The 15,673-nt window shown below is 35.2% G+C and overlaps 1 pseudogene; it reads left to right on the top strand.

Moving 5' to 3' along the window:
- Positions 1-562: 562 nt before the first annotated feature.
- The window catches only part of LOC140502328 (ubiquitin carboxyl-terminal hydrolase 12 pseudogene), an 82,094-nt pseudogene continuing 66,983 nt past the window's right edge, over positions 563-15,673 (top strand).

Here is a 15,673-nt window from a genome sequence, read left to right as displayed (position 1 = left end):
CCATTTGCTTTGGTAAGATCAATAAAAGTATACATGAAGCTCATTGATACATGTCATTTTCTATTTTTTTATATGGGATGAAAAGGAATTAAAATGAGGGCAGAGAGACTATCACAAAAGCTAGGTAAAGTATTGGGTGGGGAGGAGCATCAAAGATAAACTTTGCCTTCTTTGCCATTTGCCTAGAGACATCTCTGGCACAAATAAAACTAGACCCCACCCACCTATTAATGGTAGCAGGACAGATAGGGAGCCCCACCCTGAGCCACAGTCCCACAGTAGTTATTTGCAGGCACACATGTCAGGACTTGCTCCTACCTTTCATTCAATCACCAGAATTTTGAGGACCAACAGCTTGCCTTGGGTAGCTAGGTTTTATTAGATGACACAACCTAGCAACCTGGCAAACTTAGGTGGGCTTCCATCACCACTCTTCTTCATACAATATTTCAAGTGGTCAGTACAGAAACGTGGTGTTTTTAAAACATGTTCCCATTAGAAAGTTTGTTGTTAGGTGTTGCTGTAATGATCAAGTGACCACAACTTTCTGATAACCTCTGACATGCTACCGAAAGAGAAACGATTAACATGCAAAGACAGTGGCAACACATTTGGAAGGCCTAAAGACTTACAGTCTAGTCAATTGTCTTTGGAGGATTTGCCCTTCAAGGAGAACATGAAACAGATCTCCTTGGATAGTCAACCCAAGTTCTTTGAAAGGTAGCCAAAGGAAGGTTGAGGCATGCCCATGGCCTGATAGAGCTGGATCGTTTAAATTGTTATGCTATATGTATTAAAGATCTGGGCGGACAAAACAGCCTCCAGGACTCCTGGTACTTTGTATGCAACGTGTCAGATGTCTGGGAGAGGGAGCTGATGTTTATTTTAAAACTGCTTCTCCTCAGAGGGAAGTGGGAGTTAGCGTGGCAACATTCCATTAGGGTGGTTCTGAAGCTTTGAAACTCCTTCTGGAGGTCACTACATCCAAGACAGGTAGAGTATTTTCCAGGTAGAGCTAGTGAATCAGAAGTTTTAATCAGTCACCCAGTTATTCATTGACATCTCACAAATGTACGTGGTGGAGGAATGATGTTACAATTTTACCAAGCCTTGTACTAATATAAAGGGAGAAACAGTTTATGTGCCATACACAGTAAGACCAACCATTCTCTAATGATCCAACTTGGAAGGAAATGTATATGGAAGAGATTAAAAAGAAAAAAAGACAATTTGTAGGAAATCTTGACAGGACCTGACGCACATGTGTGGCAGGAGAAGAGTAAGAAAGGACCATGATCTAGGCTATCATAGGAGTCTAGATTTTGAGCTAGAAGGAAACTTAAAGATCATAAAGTCCAATATTCTCATTTTATTGATGAGGAAATAAAATAGTAAATGTGTAAGGTAGGATATGATTTAATCCCAGATCTTTCTGATACCAATCCATTGTTTATCTACCCCTTTTTTTCAGTTTATCTCTTGCTACAATTTTTCTTCTTCAAAGCAAACATGTTTTGTTCACACCTTTTGTCTTTACTTCATAACAATTTTCTAGGTTCCTCTAGATTGAACCATTTCTTGTGAGAAAGAAAATTAGTTAACCAAAAATATCCCATACATTGACCATAGCTAATATTGTGTATAATATTTTGTTTGAATAGTAACCTCACCTCTCAGCCACAAGGAAATGACATTGTTTAACTTTTGAAAAATTTCCCAGTGTCTTCTTAGAATGAAAGCTCACTAAAATCCTAACGTAAATTCTGCTGTCTTCCCTCTATAGGGAGAGGTGTGTGTATGTATAAACATACACACATTATATGTTAATATATTTCTACCAATGTTTTCTAATAATTAATATGACATAATTGAGAAAATCAATCACTACTCAGATACATTTATTTTGACCCACTGATATCCCTAGTATGTAAGTTATCTCTAAGAAATTAACCTGATTACATGTATATATGTGTATAAATAAATATATGTATGTGTGTATAATAAATATTATATCATATACATGTATCTCTATGCATCTGTGTATATTCATTTAAGTAAATAATATTTAAATATTATATATACATATATATGTGGAGAGAAGGAAGAGAGGGAAAGAGACAGACACAGAAATCAGAGGTAAATATATCAGTCCCCTTAGATAGAGGCATGTGTTGTGACCTTTTGTTACATCCTGATTTTACAACTAACCATATTAATTCTTGGAGAAAAAATGGAAATACCATAGATACAAGTAAAGCTATAATCAATTGTGCTTTAATCACTGGTTTTTCATAGCTAATAAATGAACAAATAATAACAAAAAAATAGAAATACTAATTTTATACTATGTGGTTTGTGGAAAATCTAATCCCTTGTTCTTACTTTCCACAGATGATACCTGGTCTCCATCATTTAAAAAAATCAATATTGTATCATTATTTACATATTCTATTTTCAATATTTCTGATTACATTTCTGATTGCCTAACATTTTTTAAGAGTCTACCCAGTTTGGAAATTAGATGAAATGATGCATATGGTAGCCTCCAAATTTGAGCATTTCTCTATTACTGAAAGAAATTAAAAAGGTAATGGATTGTAATGCTTACCTTTGAAAGCTATCTTATCTGAAGCTTTTTAGTCTCAAATCAAATTGTCTTGAAAAAGAAATTAAAATCTGTTTGAATAGTTGTGATTTCTATTGTAAAGGTGAAAAAATGTATGTAACTCAATGCACAATAATTTTAATAACAACTCGTATACTCCCAGGAGTAGTCTCTACCCCAAAATAATTGAGATTAGTTGATGTAGGCTGCTTACTATGAGTAAACTCACATGAGAAATCATTTTTGTCTTAGGAATCAATGACAAAATTTTCCAGGAGATTTCTATCCTTGTGGTTGTCCCATGGTGTAAGACAAATGAAGTGTCATCACTATCACCCAGTTTTTTTTTGAATGCATGTACATTCAACAGAAAATGTCATTTTCACAGAGTCACTGAACCTGAGTTGGGAGTGAAGTCAAAAGCGTGGGCTCTAACCCATACTTGAAATTCCTCTCTACATCATATTCAACATATAGTCTTCCATCTTTACTGTGAGGAGCTCCAGCGGTGGGGAACCCAGTACCTCACATGACTAATTCATTTCAGAGAGCTCTAATTGTTTACATTTATTTTTTTTTTTACATCAGAAGAAAACTGCATCTTTCCCTAACTGGGACCAAGTGGAACACATTCAATCTGGCCTCCTCATAGCAGCTCTTCAAATATTTGAAAACAGCTAACATGCATAGCTTCCACCCCCACTATTATTATGGTAAAATATAATTCTGCATGGATCTGACCTACACATTTAACAAGTATGAACTAAATAACAGTGAGATAAGTTAAAATAAGAATGTTAAATAGAAGTTCAGGAAAATGTTTTCATGGATGTAAAGGCAGGAGGCAATGTTGAAAGAGTCAGAGGGCCCTCAGAGAAGGACAATGGGTGTCCTATTTTTAGCATCATGGATAAAGGAAACATTCTTCTTTTGGATTAAGGAAGACATCAATCAAATGAAGACAATTAATTAATAATAATTAATAAGATGTATATTTATGCGTATTAAATGGATATATATGTATATCTGTATATATGTATATGTATATTTCCAGCATAATTAGAATACTTCAATTTCACTCTAACAAGCTAGCTCCTTTTAGTAGTCTACATCCCCATTAATATATATATCTGAAACCCAAAGTTCTGGGGGAAAATGCTAATTCAAATGAGCAATTTAAGCAATAAATTTTAGCTAGTGGGTTTACCCCTCCTCTTGATGACAAAAAAAAAACAAAACATAGATCCTGTGGGCCACTGTAATAATGCTAAGGTTTTTGCCAAAGTGATAATATACCCTTGAATCTTTTTTTTTCCTGGTGGAAAAGGAAATTAATGCCATTTGTTAATTTTCTCAAATCAACTAAAGAAAATTGACTTTTATGAATTAACTCAACAAATATCTTCTCATGTAATGTTCCTGTGATGATTATAGTTTCTTTCTCCTCCCTTCCACATTTTTTGAGATTAAATATCACTTTTTTCTTGACTGTATTAGATAAAAAAGACATACTCCCTAGATTACTGAGAGTCATCAGTCCTTTTTCTTCCTGTCTGTTGCTGTTGTTTCACCCATGTCTGAGATGACTCTTCAAAGCCTTAGATGATGCCAACAATATTCTGATGATATATATATATATATATATATATATATATACACACATATATACATATATACACACATATATACATATATATATACACATACATACACAGACACACACACATATGCATATATACACACCTGTGTGATTTCATTGTAGTATGGGACTCCTGGTTGGGGAAACTACCTTTACCAAACCAGATCAGCAACTGTTTTCAACTTAAAGTACTAGAGATTTAGATGGGCATTGAAAGGTTAAATGACTTGTCCAAGGTCAAATAGCCAGAAACTGAGACATGGGGCTGGTATCCAGGTCTTCCTGATTTTGAGGCTTACTCTCTATCCATGACAGCATACTTCATGTTCAGTAACATGTCACTATATTACAATTTTAGAGGTTTTTTAAAAAAATTTTTCTTGACTTCTAACTAATGAGCCTTTCCTCATGTTTCAGGGAATGACATTTCATCACTGCCCCAAGAATAGTTTCTGAATAAACAAACATCTCATTCAACACACTTCATTCTGTTAAGTGGCAGCATGTCTACAGAAGTCATATCTCATATTTAGTGTAAGCTGATATTTGGGGAACACACACACATAAACAAAAAAAATGCATAAAACATACACATACATGTCTATGTAGAAAGCATTTTAGATTGTTATTTGGTAGTTCCAAAAAAAATTCAGTTAGACAGGAACTTTATGTTAAGTGTGAAGAGCTAGATAACCTTTAGAAAGTAAAATCAATAAGATTTAGGGATTGCTGTAATAGCTAAACATATTAATTAAATCTTCTATATGCATGGTTTTGTATGAATATAGATACCTTTAATCCAGACCAGTGCTTTTTATTAGTGTAGAGAAGTTGTAGAAATTCCTTCCATTGAATCATATCACTAATTCTGTAACTTATAGTTTTAGTGTTGCAGGGGGCTGCTAAGAAAGTGACTTTCAATGGTCATGTAATAAATACATGTCAGAAGCAGACCTTGAACTTGTAGTTTTCATGATCCCCAAGACCATGGGGGAGGACCAAGATCCTTTATTCACTAGAGCATGCTGATTTTGATATGCATGTGTGTACATGCATGTTCTTAACTCTTACTACAAGTTTCAGGTAGAAATATGAGCAAAGAAGTACAACTTTTGTTATTGATTAGCAATGTTTCCAGATTAAAATAGACTCTATTTTTGAATGAAAATTATTCATTAGGAATTGTATCAAAGCCCCAAATTCATTCTGATCACATAAATATGTTCTTCAAAATCTTTCTGTTTTCTGAATTTCAATTGCCCTTACTGACTGTCAGTTTCAGCATAGAGAATGTAAAATTTAACTGCAGCAGTATCTTTGCAGTTTTGTAAAACATCGAATCCTTTTTCAAGGAGAAGACCATCTATCATGAATCTGAAGAGGGACTTCTTGGACCGGGTTAAGGGAGAAGGCTTGATGATCTCCAACTTCTCTTCTCATTAAATCTAGTATTTGGCAATTATAAAAATAATAGCATCTTTTGGATACGGTTCAATCTCTATTAAGTTCAATCCAATAAATCTGCATAAGGCCAAGGAAAAGATGAAAAGTTAACGCCCAGTAGAACTTACTGTTTGTGGATGAGATATAATGTAAAGAAGGAAATATTCTATTAATACACAAGAAAGTGCTTAAGACATGTGCAAGGTCTCAAGGGATGACTTTGATTATAGGCAGGTCGGTGGCCCAGTGGATAGAGCTCTGGTCTAGGACCCAGGAAGACCTGAGACACACAATGTGACCTCACACTCTTTGTAGTTATGTGACTCATGGTAAGCCCCTTAACCTCTGCTGGTTTCAGTTTCCTCATATGTAAAAAATGAAGATAAAGATAACCCCTACCTCCCAGGATTGTTACAAGAATAACATGAGAAAATGTGTGTAAATTGCTTTGCAAAACTTAAAGTGACACATAAATGCCAGACATGATTGAAAGCAATTTTTAAAAAAATGGGTAGCAATGCAATAGAAGCTACTAGAAGAAGAAAATTCTGGTAAGGGGGTAATTGGAGTGATGGCATAAGAGCAAGAAAACTTGGTGTATGTATAGATAATAGAACAGCCCAATTTTGCTAGAGTAGAGTAGGCTACATAGTGTAGATTTAACAAAGTGTGATAGAAAGGACACTGAATCCAGGCTCTCTGGGTCCTTTTCAGGAAGTTACTTCACTTTTCTGGCCTCAATATACTTAGGTATAAGGTGATGGAGTTGGCCCATGCAGTCTCTAAGGTTCTATCTAGTTGTAAATCTTCTACTCCAATGAGTAATATAAAGTAAAGGTGAAAGGGTATGATAGGGATGGATATAGAGAGCCTTGAATGCCACACTAAGAAGTATGAATTTTAGTCTGTAAGTAAGAGAAAACCTTTGAAGGACTTTGTGCAGAGAAATGATAGGGTGGAAAGGGCATAGAATTGGAGTCAGAAGACAGAGATTTAGGTCCTAGTTCTGACTTTTGTTGGACGTGTAACCTTAAGGAAACCACATGCCTTTGGGACTTTTTTCTAATTTGTTACCTTAATAAAGATTCTAACCTTTAATTTTGTTATCCCAAGTAAGCTAATGTTAACAAACACTAGACCTTTGCTATGTGAAATGCAAGACCAATGAAATTCAAAATATAGTCATTGAAATGCAAATGAATTTGTTCTGTTTACTACCTTTGAGCACCCCAAGCAGAACAAGAACAGTTAAAAATAAATAATTATTCTTGGTAATAGAATTACAAGCCAGAGTCTAATTAATGACTACACTATGTATGTATGTATGTATGTATGTATGTATGTATGTATGTATGTATCTATCTATCTATCTATCTATCTATCTATCTATCTATCTATCTATCTATCTGTCTATCACTGCCCCTTGCTAGAATTTCTAAGGACATTTGCTGTTTGGCCAGGACATCAAGATTAAAATGTAGCAATACTTCTTTTAGAAGGAAGAATTTTGCATATAAACTCCTATCTAGTCTCAATAGTGCCTGCCTATTAAAGAACAGAATTTTAATTTTTAATTGATCCGAAGGTTAGTTATCTAGCAGCAATAATGCTAGTCTACTGTACAATGAAACACAGTACCTAAATAGTCAGGCTAAGAAATTAAACAAGTTGAGCTGCTAAAAGTCATTTCCCATGTTGGGAATGCCCTCCTGAGTAGGCTTTCTTAGAATCACCTGCTTTCTTCAAGGATAGCTTAGAGATGTTTCTTTTAAGGGTAGCGTTTTCTGATTTTCACCAATTATCAGAACTTTTCTCCCTCTTGAAACTTCTTTTTCATTAATTTGTATATACTCGGCATTTACTTACACATGCACATATCTTACTCCAATGGAAAATAAACTCTTTGAGGATAGAGTCTATTTGATATGTCTTTATAACACAGTCCAAGGTACTTAATACACCTTTAATAGGATCATAGATTCAGTACTAAAAGGAACCTTAAAAGTCATCTGAAGTCAACCCCTCATTGTGTTGAGGCCTAAAGGAGAAAAGTTAGGCCTAATAACTTGCCAAAATCACATCCAAAATAACCTCCTGAGTAAGGATTTGAATCAAAGTCCACTGACTCCAGAGCTCTTTCCACAGTATCACGCTGAATTGATCATTAGAGATTTTACAAAGGACTCTTGTCTTTACCAAAAAAAACCACAACATTTTGCTTTGTGCTTTTTAATATGATTCCTAGTGCATAGAAAATATGAATAGATTTGGGGAAGGTAGAAAGGGAACAAGAGTTTGCTAACAACTTTTCAGTAACACATCTATTCTGCAAAACAAGGTACTCCAATAACGGCAACAAACAAAATATTTAAAAAGTGGGTAAAGCTGTATCAGTCCATCTAGTTTCAAGAAAATAAGGTAATTAATCATATTCAGATCCCTCTGTTTTCCCCTCTGGACTTGATGGAAATGTGTTTTGGTACAGGGAAATTCAGGGAATGCAAAAGGCACTGTGTCTTTAAAAAAAAAAACACTTCAAAACAACTTTAAGATTTCATGAAATTCCATCAAATCAAACATGAAAGTAGATTAGCTAGAAAAATATTATTTCTTGGGTAGTTGTGTGTGGCAGTGTAGGAGCTCAGGGAACAACAAAGATTTTTTTTTTCCCCTTTCCAACAGATAGTGAGACAGTAAAGAAAGATGAAAGAAGGCCGCCAGCAGCAGCACCCAAAGCAATAACTTTTATGTCTCCCTTCATGTCATCCAGGCAGCTGGATTAAGTTATCTCTTTAAACATACTGGTAAATAGAATATCCACTTGCAGAAAGGAAGGGAAAAGACTGACTACTGGGAAAAGGAGCCTGAGTGGGTGTATCATGAGGGGGAATGGGGTGGAGAATCACAACTGAATACATTTAGGATGTTTATAGATCAGGTGGAACATGAATCTGGATCATTGTACAGGGGGAAATCATCAATTTCCCCACTAAAGATTGACATGCCCTTTGTAAAATTGACTTGAGCCCTGGGCTCAGATCTGCTTCAGATTCATTTGGAAACATAAAGGGGCAAAAGAATGGTCTAGGAAGCACAAATGATTCCTCTAAGGTTTCCCACAAGCAAAACTAGGCAGAAAAGTCTGAACGCTAAGTAGGACGTGGGTTATTTGGATAAAAGAGTCCTTGCTAATTAACACCACTTCTCATTTCGAGGTGTATGGGTTGTAAAGGGAGGACTAGCACCTCTGGTATGAGGGTTCATCAAACCCTTTTCAGGGCTGTCCATTCCTTTTTATTGTCCATTCAGTCATCCAGCTCTCACCTCTGACTCTAAGAAGCCCCTGGTAAAACTGTTTTGGCAGACAGGCTAAACCAGGTTGAAGGTAACTTTCAGTCTTCAAACTTGTTGGTGAGTTAGGGGGGGCATCTACCCTAAACACATGATGACCTTCCATTGGTGGAATGGACAGATGAGAACAATTTGTTCCAAGGTTCACAAAGGTGGGTGCAGGTGCCATGGAGCACTCAGAGCTTGATTAGACATCAAAGACACCAAGGTCATTCACTGCATCCTGGACCACTGCCGGTCATCCTGACTTTTGTCTGGACACTGGACTTCTGGAAGAGCCAGAGATGCTGAGGCCTTTGAGCAACTCTGCCTTACTTAAATACAAGTCACACAGGAGTTATCATTCAAGGATGTCTGGTTCTCTTCAAAAATGAAAGACAGATAATAATAACTTCTTATTTCAATAGATTCAAATAACTCATTCTCAGTAACCCTTCAAGAACTGAAAGGTTCCATGGTCACAGTTTTTGCTTTGCTTTGTTTTTAATAGAGACGCCCAAAATTAAATTCTCTCTCCATTCCATTTGAATGGAACGATGTTCTCTTAAATAGTAGTGCTGAGTTTTATCTATATGACATGGGCTTTTGTTTTTACTTCCTTTAGGCAACACAAAAACAAGACCAAAAACAAAACTCTGAAAGGAAGAATGAGAATGTGGTATAATAAAGTGCCAAGCTTGGAGTCAGGAAAATTGTATAGGAATTCTGTTTCAAACATTAATTAATCATATATAGGGAAAATCATTCAGTCTTTCATCCTATTTTCTACCAAAGGGATAGATTCACTGACTCCAAATCCAGAGCTCTTTCCATAGTACCATGTTGAACTGATCATGCGAGATTTTTCGAAGGATTCTTAGTTTTATAAAACAAAACAAAACATTTCACTATATAATTCCTTTGTATGATGCACAGCATATTTAAGATATGAATAGATTTGGGTGAGGGTGGTCCCTTTCTTCCCTACTCATTGTACTTTTCTCCTGAGATTACTTTCCATTTAGAATGTATATATCTTGTATGTGAGTATTTATTTAGATTTTTAACCCTGCTCCAATTAGAAAGTGAGCTCCTTGAAATCAAGGACTGTATTTTTACCTTATTTATTTCCAGTGCATGTGGACAACCCCACTATTCTCAATATAGAGCATGGTACATAAATAAATGTTTGCTGATTTAACTGACTGACAATGTCTAATAGTGACAGGTTTATATAGCATTTTCCTCACTCTAATGCTCTAAGGCAGATAGCAAAAGTATTATGCCATTTTAATCAATCAACAAACATTTATTAAGCACTTGATTTATGCCAGAAACATTTTATGGATGAAGAAACTTGAGACACAGAAAGGTGAAATGAATTACCCAGAATCATAACCGATGTTACTGGAAGCCCAGTTCTTTTGCCACTGTACAATATTATCTCTCCTTCAAAAGTATCAGGAGTAATACAATGAGGAATAGACTAGTAGTATAGTAGAAAGAAGAGTGAATATGAAGTCAAGAGATGCATAAGTTCAGATCCCATCTTAGAAGGAACTTCCCTGTCCTTGAGTTCAAGTTGCCCAGACCCATATTGGACTGCCGATCTACTGTCAGCCATTTCAAAAAGAGGGTGGGATAGAATGGTAAAGCATCGTTTATTCATTGCTTACTATTTGCAAACTCTCCCCTAAATCCTGGAGATATAAAAGAAATATGCCCCCTATTCTCTAGGAGCTCATGTTCTAATTAGAGGAGAGAATATTAGAGACATTTACATGAATCTGAGGGGTAGAGAGGTGAGTTATAGGTTATATAGTCCTTAGCGACCAGAGTCAGGACAGATGGCAGGTATAGAATAGGAAAGGGACCCTAGGACTGACTTCAGAGGGGCAAATGTTCCACTCTTTTTTTTTTTTTGTAAGGGAAAAGACTGGAGTCTTCAAACTATAGGTTAATGAACTTGAACTTGATACCTGGCAAATTTCTAGAACATATTATTGGAGGAATTGTAAATGGTACCTTAAAAGGATCAGGGATCATAAAGTAACATCATAGATTCATCAAGAACATGTCATGTCAAACTAACCCCATTTCTTTATTTGACAGAGCTACTGGGCTTTATTTAATGGAATGATATAGGTAGTGTTTACCTAGATTTCAGAAAAACATCTGACAGTCTCTCATGTTATTCTTATGAAAAAGATGGAGCTTTGAACTAGATAATACTTCAAATGTATGGATTCAAAATTTAAAAAAAAATAGGTAGCTGATTACAAAGAATAGTGCACTAATAGTTTTTATGTCAGCTTAGAAGGAGATATCCAATACTATGCCCCAGAAATCTCTGTTTGGTCTATGCTGTTTAACAATTTGATCAGTGATCTAGATAACACCAGAAGAGGGCTACTTTAGTTCTGTAAATAACAAACACCTAGGAGGGACAGCTGAGGTACTGGATGGCATAGTCAGATTAAAAAGAACTCTAGGGTCTCTAGAGCATAGGACTATATCTAACTTTCTGAAATTTTGCTAAATGTAAAGTTTACTCTTCATTTCCAAAAATTATCTTCACAAGTAGAAGACTGAAGAATATTTGGCAAGAGATCAGTTAATCTGAAGATGTCTTTGGAGTTTTAATGAATTGCTAACTAAACAACAGAGTGATATGGTAGCATAGAAAACTAATGAAGTTAGGCTGTATTCAAGGAGACATATTTCTAGGACGAAGAAAGAAGGGGCACTACCGTACTAGGTCCTGGTTAAAAAAATCTGGAATGTTAGGATCAGTTTTGTCATATTTGGAAAGACATTGGTAAGTTGAAGAGAACCCATGACTGAGCATCTACGATGGTGAAAAGCCTCATTAGTGTCACATGAGGATCAACTGAAAAAAATGGATATGTTTTCCCTGGAGAAGAGCAAACTTAGGGTTAAGAGGGTACTGAATGGTTTTGTTCTCATTTATAAGGGCTGTCATGTGGAAGAGGAATTATATTTGTCTACTTGGCCCTAGAGAAAAGAATTAAGAATAATGGTTGGAAGTTACAGAGAGGTACATTTACAGTTGATGTTAGGAGAAAAGTTTCTAACAATTAGACTTATTCAAAAGTGGAAAGTGCTACTTTAGGAGCTAGTGGGCTCCGTCTCACTAGAGGTCTTTAAAAGTTGGATTTCCTCTTCTCTGGTAGATTTTAATAGGTTTCTTGTTCAAATACAGATTGGATTATATGGCTTCTGAAATCCTTTCTAATGCTGAGAGTCTGTGCTAATTTTTTTTTTTGCAAGTCATGGTATGTTTCTGAGGACGACTAAAGTGAATCATTGATCCTGGAAAAGGCTATAACCTGAGTCCCCAAATTCATAATGTCTCATTTTTTCTTTTTTACTTTTCCCCACAACAAATAATAAATTAAGGGAATAATTTATTATTATATGTTATATTATATGTTACATAATATATTTATTATTCAGGAATAAATTAAGCAAATTATTCACAAAGGGAGCCTCAAAGAAACCTATCGCCTAGGCTGACACTAGACTGCTGATAAATTCCATGAGTCCATGGGGGAGAAATGCTTCACTGGAAACTCCAAGACAATCAATGACTTCTATTTATTATATTGTAATTATACTATCTGCTTTGCAACTGTGTTGCCCTCTCTTTTAGGTTCAGGTTTTGACCTTTTAACAAAACAAACAAAAACCTGCTAGATTTTGAAGATCTCACAAAACTCACTGTCATAGGTCAGAAGCTTCCAGATGGGTGACACATCCTGTTCATTGGACTTTGTTAGAATATGAAAGGAGGAACTATTTGTTTCAAGTTTCTAATCAGATTTTACCTCCCTGATTTAGTAGTACTGGTCATCAGTTCAATTAATTAAAAATGTGCTGATTACCCCTATCCTTTTACCCTAGGTCTATAGGGAATGGATAGTGTTTTAAAAAAGAAAGGAAGAAAATAAAAGAACTCCACAGAAAAGCTGTATTTTATATTATTTGATGAAGGGAAATAAAATGAGACTATTGGGCTCAGGACACAAGGAAGCTTCAGTGAAAAAAGGCTTCGTGTGGAAACATTTTCATGGATGGCTGCCCTCAATGGAAAGATCTTTGACCACAGTCTCTCATGATCTCAATTTGGCAACCATTAACAGGAATGTTCCCATTGATCCTGAATGCTATCACTGTGAGTAAAGGAGAGATGATTTCTCCTTTTCAAAAAAAAATATAGCTGAAAAGGCTTGATCGTTTAAGGACATATTAAGTTGGACCACTGACTAAGTAGAAAGTAGGTGAAACTTTGGCAAACATACAATTAATTCAAATTATCCAACATTTAGTCAGCACCTCCTCACCCAGGCAAAGCTCTGTTCTATCTGCTCTACCTTGATGTAGCACCATTCCTGAATGATGGCTAGCTGAGTTCTCAAACAATTTTTTTTAAATGACCTATCTGCCAATAGTCTGGTATAGGATTTAGGGGAGCCTTACTCGTGGCAAAAAAATAGGAGCACAAAGAAGTGTTGAACAAAGATGGTAAATTCATTTCTAGCTCCATGAAGGAATCTAGGAACAGTGGAATGTCCAGAAAATTCCATCATAAATAACTGCAGTGGTAGACTTTTCCCCCCACAGCCATGATACATTAACTTTGAGAAGTGTTCTTGATATTTGCTTTATTTTTCACAATTCATACCACTCCTCAGATGACATTAATATGTTCCTCTAGTATTGAATGGAACTTCTATTATCTTCCTTGCAGCCGACTAACTTTTTGAAAGTATTCAGATATATGTAGACAGTTCCACTTTAGTCTCTACTTAGCTGAACTTTATGTAGTTCTGAATAGAGTTTTCCTGAATAGTTCCCTAAAGCTTTTAAAATTATTTTTCCTCATCTTTTCTGACTTCTTTCCAACTGGTAGACTCCTCCTTTTTCTCTAAATTGTTTTTCTCCCAACCTCCTAGTTCTTCTGTTTCAAAAGAACTCAGTTATATTTGTTTAAAACCTTTTGTATTGTCTTAAACAAACTATGATAGGATGAAAAATACAACACAGTAATACAGCTTACAACATCTGATTATTCTGTCTCTTTACACTTCCTTCGAATAAACAACTGGTTAATTTCCCCTTAAAAATGAAACATTTTTCTTAAATTCTATGATATAAACACAATCAAATAAAATTAATACATTTGTCATAAGCTCAGCTATATGTATGCAACCCCTGAGAGAGTAATAAATAATATATTCTTACTCCACATACTGAGGCTAAACTGAACCTACGATATATAATAATAGTAGTTAAAATTTATATAACATTTTATAATTTATGAAGTATTTTTGTACATTATCTCATTTGATTATCACTTCAACCAATTGAGGCAGTTACTACAGGTGGTATCATTCATTATTAGCATTCTTATTATTCGCATTTTAGTATTTGCTCAATATGACATTGCTAATAAGCAGCAGATGAGGGTGACTTGAAACTGGTTTTTCTAACTCCAAATCCAGTGTTTTTTTGCTTTAACAGAATTCTGTATTTTAACGACAGTTTCATATGTAAAGAAAATGATTTATTCTTTAAGATTAAAGATGGCAATCGAGAAAGTTAAAAGTAATTCCATTCTGTCTGTCTTTTATGCCTCGCTCTTTTATACCTCATAGTAAGTAACACTTGGGAATCTTTTAAAAAAGAACAACATATTATCGTTTTTTTTCTTCCTTCCTTCCTTCCTTCCTTCCTTCCTTCCTTCCTTCCTTCCTTACTTCCTTCCTTCCTTCCTTCCTTTCTTTTTTTCTTTCTTTCTTTCTTCCTATCTATCTTTCTTTCCTTCCTTTTCTTCCCTTTTTTTGTTTCTTTCTTGACATTGCCTAGTGTCATGCTGAAACCTAGCAGACTATAAGCTACTTAATGGTTAGGATTGTTATTGTTATTATTTTTTTTTGTATCCTTAGCGCCTGATAGAATGAACGCCTGGCAGATAATGAGCACTTTAAAAAAAATACCTTTTGACTTGAATTGAAGCTGCTGTTATTTTAGAATATTATTGAATCTGGTAACATTCTAAGATTTTTCATTTTCAAAAGACATATTGTGGGTGCATTTTTTCCCCATGAGCTACTAAAGCGGTTTTCATATTTTACAAGGGTGACATAACAACTTAGAAATATGAATAAATCCTCCATCTCCTACTGCACCCTGTCAGTTTTCCTGTCCTCTGTTAGCTTCAATTCACTGTGCGAATGTCACTCTGCATTTGGAGGAGAATGATGTTGAAATTAAAGTGATTTTCCTTCAAGTCTTGTAAGATTTTCTGGAAAGAAGTATTTCAGCATTTCGAGTCAATGGCACTGTAATGCTCACTGCCTAGAGCTAGTGATAAAACTGGTTTAATTCCTTTTTTTAAAGGTCATGTAAACATGTGTGCTTAGTGAATTAGATGCAAAATCAATTCCCTGAACTCCATGCTTCTCAGTGAAGTTTCTTTCTTATTCTTCACATGTAAGCCTACATCTGACAGCAGAATATTGACTTTTGAGCTATGGTCAAAGTCACATTAAACAAAGAAAACAACTGGCACCTGCATGGGAAAGCAGATTGATATAAAATTGCAGAGGGAGTGGGGTGGGGGGGAAGGGAAG

Source organism: Notamacropus eugenii, chromosome 4 (genome assembly GCF_028372415.1).
Source record: "Notamacropus eugenii isolate mMacEug1 chromosome 4, mMacEug1.pri_v2, whole genome shotgun sequence".
Taxonomy (NCBI): Eukaryota; Metazoa; Chordata; class Mammalia; order Diprotodontia; family Macropodidae; genus Notamacropus; species Notamacropus eugenii.
The sequence above is the reverse complement of the archived record's forward strand: the minus strand, read 5'-3'. Positions and strand labels throughout refer to the sequence as shown.